The sequence below is a fragment of the Camelus bactrianus genome, chromosome 21 (genome assembly GCF_048773025.1).
Source record: "Camelus bactrianus isolate YW-2024 breed Bactrian camel chromosome 21, ASM4877302v1, whole genome shotgun sequence".
Lineage (NCBI taxonomy): Eukaryota > Metazoa > Chordata > Mammalia > Artiodactyla > Camelidae > Camelus > Camelus bactrianus.
The window spans coordinates 21,089,557-21,095,145 of record NC_133559.1 but is presented as its reverse complement, the minus strand read 5'-3'; the positions used below and the strand labels follow the sequence as shown (position 1 = coordinate 21,095,145).

At 35.9% G+C, this 5,589-nt stretch overlaps 1 pseudogene; it reads right to left on the bottom strand.

The window, feature by feature from the left end:
- Positions 1–2,774: 2,774 nt before the first annotated feature.
- LOC105069011 (ADP-ribosylation factor-like protein 5A pseudogene) lies at positions 2,775–3,459 on the bottom strand (annotated as a pseudogene).
- Between the last annotated feature and the right edge of the window lie 2,130 nt (positions 3,460–5,589).

The window sequence follows — 5,589 nt, the reverse complement described above, 5'->3', positions numbered from 1 at the left end:
TGATGAAGCGTGCTTATTTCAATTTAATGGAATGAAGGAAGGAAAAATAGGATATTTTTGTAATTAAGAACCAATGGCGTATTTTCTGCAGAAATTTTCGAAGGCTGAATGAAATCCCTGGGTCAGTTTGTCACCCTTGAAAACCCAAGTATTGGGAGTTGTAACCTAAGGCTGGGAAGCAAAAGATGAGCTTGAATCATCTTTGTACTGTGCAAGAAAGTTCTCAAAGATTGAAAATGTTGAATATAGGACTTTAGGGATACTTAATTTACAAAACTCTGGGACATTAAAATAAGTATAGAGAATTGCAGAGAAAAGTATAAGCTCTCCACGTCAACTAGTAGTGCTGACATGGGAAAATCTGTTTGCTGTACTAAGCACCAGGGCGATGATCGGTCTGGGAAATAATTGGTGGGTACCAAAATTGGTGTAAAGAAATGGACTGGATTCAGTGAAAACTACCTTAAATTTAGGAAAACTTTTTTACAAAAGATTTTCGAAAAAATTTTTCGTGATGGGAAGTAGTTTTATTTATTGATAGGGAGCCAGTGAGTTACTAGTTAACCCCTAAATTTCTAGTATTAGCTCTGGCAACATTAAAATATGAACAGCTGCCAATCAAACTAATTTGGCACTACAGAATAGGCACGTTAAGTTTGATTTTAAAACATTAAACTCTCACTTGAAATAGTATTCTAAAAACTAGCTGAAATCAGTTTTCTAATTTTTTCCAGTTTATTTCTGATACTTATATATGCTTAGGATTTACTTTTGTAAAGCAAGTTGCAAATATTAAGATACTAGTCATCCCTTGGTATCTGGGGGCGGGTTGGTTCCATGACCCCCTGTGGATACTAAAATTTGTGGATAATTAAGTTCCTTTGCAGTAGTAAAGATGGCCGTCCAAGGGTTTTGGAACTTGGATTTTGAATATAATACCAAATAAAACACTGATCTCCCATGCCTAATTGGGTATATTTTATAGAAAACTTTGCGTCAGCATTTGTAGTATATGGTATTCCCGATCAAAATCTTAATGAAATGTAGGCTATTAAGAGTCATTTCTTGAATACTCTAAAACATTGACAGTTTGGATTAATTAGCCTTAAGGATTTTAGAGCATAAAATACATAAAGGGGTGATGTGCTTAGACCTCAGCAAAATGGCACAAGCTTAGCATGTATGAGGTCTTGGGTTTAATCCCCAGTACCTCCATCTGAAAACTTTTAACGTTAAGATTTGTTTACAGTAAATTCAACTTTCAGGTAATTGGAAAGTAAGCAAATGTAAAAGGTATTTTGGGTCAAGTTATTAGTAACAATACAGCATGTTAACCAATTTTTGAGCCAAATTCTTAAAAGCATTAGAATTTTATATGTCAAGTGCATTTATGTAATGTAAGAAGTTGACCAAAAACCCTCAATATTCCCACTCTAAGATTTCAAATGATCTTTGTTGCTTGGAAAATATGCTTTGCTTTTTATCTCAAATTCACTTTAATGTTTGACAAATACCTAAGAGTCCAGCTGAATTACTTGATAATATTTATGTGGTGCTACTTTTCTGGGTAGACAGTTCATACAGCAGTGTTCAATTAATGCTAAAAAAAAATCACTTGATAATTTTAATCACAATGATTAGTGGATTTACACTTAATAGGTATACCTTGGAGATACTGTGGTTTCAGTTGCAGACCATGATAAACCCAACATCACAAAGTGAGTCACACAAATTGCTTTCCCAGTGCATATAAAAGTTTATACCAAGTGTGCAATAGCACTGTATCTTTTTTAAAGTGTACATTTTAAATAGTATAGTTGGTTTTAATATTGTGTTAAACATACTTTTAAAATATTTTATTGCTAAAACCCCTAACCATCATCTGAGCCTTCAGTGAGTCGTAGTAACATCAAAGGTCACTGATCCCAGATCACCAGGACAAATACAGTAGAAATGAAAAAGCTTGAAATATTTTAAGAATTACCAAAATGTGACACTGGGACATGAAATGAACAAATGGTATTGGAAAAATGTCATGGATAGAATTGCTGGACTCAAGGTTGCCAAAAAACTTTCAATTTGTTCAAGACAACCCATCTGTGAAGCACAGTAAAGCAAAGCCCAATAAAGCCAAAGTGTGCCTGTACTCAGTAACTTAGAGGCATAAGGTCCAATAAAGGGAACAAGCTGATAGTTGCTCAGTGTGTAGTTCTCCCCATTTGTACTACTAAGCCAAGAATTTGATAGGCAATCCACACATCTGGATTACATGTTTCTAAAAACAAACAGGTACAAAATGTCAAACTTTTTTTTTTTTTTTTAAAGGGCAGCTGAATGATTTGGGGGTTGGTTAGTACAATACAGAGAATACAGGGGGTAAGTACAAAATGGTACTAACACTAACGCCAGTACTCATTACGGTTATAAGTAAGCATATTGTTAATTTTTCTGTTACTTACTTTTTAGAACATAAAGCCATTAACTTGAAGTTTACACAAAATACTTACGTATATACTTACACGTTCATAAGTAACATTACATTTTAAAATATTGGAAACTGAGTATCTGCGCTGACTTGAATTTTGAATTAATGGAACAAGAAGACAACATTCAATTGAGGATCGTACTGTTAATAAGACTTAAAGTTGATAATGTCTTCCTTTGTACTTACCTCAGCCTACACGGGGTCCTGAGGATTCATTATGAGAAAAATGTCAACAGCTTTAAGACCTTGCTTTGGAAGGAACTAAAGAGAAGCAGATTGGAAGGTGAGACTTTATTTTGTTTTCAAATAAGTGGTCTTAATTTTTCTTCTTATAGAAAAAGTTTGAATCAATTTATTATAAATATATCTAAACTATTAATTTTTGTAGCTTTCAGGTAAAGTCTAAAGCTTCGTTTATACAAAGTCAATGAGAAGAGGTCGGTAGAGATAATTGCTCTTAAATATGACATCATCCATTCAATTCCTTGGCGTAATCCCTGGTCAGTAAGAGCTCAGCATGCCTGGATATGCCACTAGTGATCCTTAATATATTAGAAGTTATTTTCAAAAACTGGGGGATTTCTGCTGCTGTTGTGCATTCTTTAACATCTGTTCATTAGCAAAAATCAGCAATCCAGCTTTCCTTAGGTTCTCATGGGCTAACATTTTATAGAGTTCTTCAGTTACAGATCCTTTCTCTATACTGTCCACAACAACTGTTACAAACCGTGTTAGCATAGTGTTCCAGGAAGAATGAAGATTCTTGGCCTCCAACATCCCACGTTAGGAAACGTGTATTATTAATCACTCTCTCTTCTACATTATTTCCTATTGTAAGGCATGTATGTACAACTTTATTCATAGAAAACTGGTAAAGGGTGGTAGTTCTTCCTGCATTATCCAGCCCAACAATGGTAACTTTGTGCCCCTCCTGGTGGTTGAAGTTTCCCTATCCTGGTGTAAAGAATACTCATTTTTGGGCAGCAGACCACCCCACCACCCCACCCCTAGCCACCAGGGCTGCCTGGCCTCCTGGGCTCAGGCAGAAGGGGAGGCAGCCATGCGGGGAGCCTCTGCCTCTGCTGCCGTTTCCCTCCAACTGGCTTCCTAGGAACTGGTAGGAGGCCAGAAGGCAGACTGCCCTGCTGCCACCCCAGGCCCTGCGCCCCGGCACTGGCCCGTCTAGGGAACATCGCCACTCTGTTGTTGTGAGAGCCACACGCGGCACTGTCCTCCCCCAGCTCCTCTCTAGCGGCTGCAGTGGCTGCAACCATGTGAGCAAGATTTATATATATTCATAGGTATATTCCTTCTATATATTCTTGTTCCCTCTTTGAGACGTGTCATTTTCTGAATCAAAATAACTTTGAGAGCCATAAAGATTACAAATTTTGATAAATCCTTTTATACAGCATTACATGGTTTATCATTTTGGAATTTCAGTTGTTATTAAATCTCGACCTTGAGTACATGTTGTTTTAATACTTTTTGTGTGACAAATGGGAAGCACATGCCACATACCAAAGTAGGATTTTTTTTTCTAGAAAATCATGTGCCATTGTTTGAATTACAAGCTGAACTACTTGCTTTTTCCACAGAACATCATTTTTACTTGAAGAAAAGACAAACATTAAGATTATTCATATTTGGGTATTTGGCAGGTATTTTCTCAAAAACAAACAAATTTGGGGGAAAAAAGGATGGTATTTGTTGCCAATGATAACATTCAAGCTTTCAAATGAAAATTAGGATTTTGGAAAGCTTGTAACTGTCACTGTGCACTCACAGCTTTTCCATACTTAAATGACTTTGATGAGATCAGTGGTGTTATTAGTGAATTTGATTTTTTAGGTATTGTATAATGAAATGTGTCAACACTTGGAAAATTTGTATAACTTGGTGAACCAGTATTTTCCAGTGATCAACGTATGGTGTTACAAAATCATGCATAGAAGTTGTATTCAAAATAATGATAGGCCAATGGATTTTAGAAAAGTTAATACAATTTCAGATTACACTGTGCAACTAACCTTTAAGAAACTTGTCAAGTTTTGATGTAATATCAAGGAATATCCATAATTATCAGAGAAGGCTATTAAAATGTTCTCTGCTTTTTTTGTTGTTGTTGTTTTTATTGAAGTACAGTCAGTTAACAATGTTGCGTCAATTTCTGATGTACAGCACAATGCTTCGGTCATACATGAACATACATAGATTTGTTTTCATATTCTTTTTCACCATAGGTTACTACCAGATATTGAATATAGTTCCTTGTGCTATACAGTATGAACTTGCTGTTTTAAAATGCTCCCTGCTTTTGTAACCTCATATTTATTTGAGGCCAGATTTCTTCATATATTTCAACCAAAACAGATGGAATGCAGAAGGAGATAAGAAAATCCAGTGTCTTCTATTATACCAGAAATCAAAAAGATCTGCAGAAACAATGTCACTCGTCTCATTAATTTTTGTTTGGGAAAATAATTATTTTAAAAATAAAAATACACTATTTGTGTTAACATGTCATGAGTTCCTTATTTTTAAATGAAGTAATAAATATTTAAGAAGTCGTAATCCCTGCTACAGTAAAAAGAGCTATGTAGAGCTCTCTGGGTCCTCGATAATTTTTAAAGTGTAAATAGTCCTGAGACCAAGAAGTTTGAGAACTGCTATTCTAGGTAAAGAAACAGGAGCCTAGAAAGGTTAAGTGCTTGGGCCAAGGTTGAGTAACTGGAGAGTGGTAGAGCCAGGAATTAAATGCAGGTATGTCCAACTCACACAAGTTCTTTCCATGAAGTCCACTGTCTTGTACCTGGTAATTTCTGACATCATGAACTGACTCCCTTTCCATGAAACAAGAAAAAAGTATCTTTAAGGTGGCATCTTTAGGATGAATTGTGCTGAACGAAAAATCAGCAGCAAGGAATGTAATCAGTGTCACAGGTGGTTTTGGTTCTTCAAAGGGGAATTCTGGGAAAAGACGAAGCAGCTGTATAGGTGCCTTGCTTCCATTCAATCAAAGCCCAAGAGCATAAGACAATCCCGTCAAGACTCAGTTTCTGACACATTGCTTCCCAACAGGGAGAACTTGTTCATAAGACAGA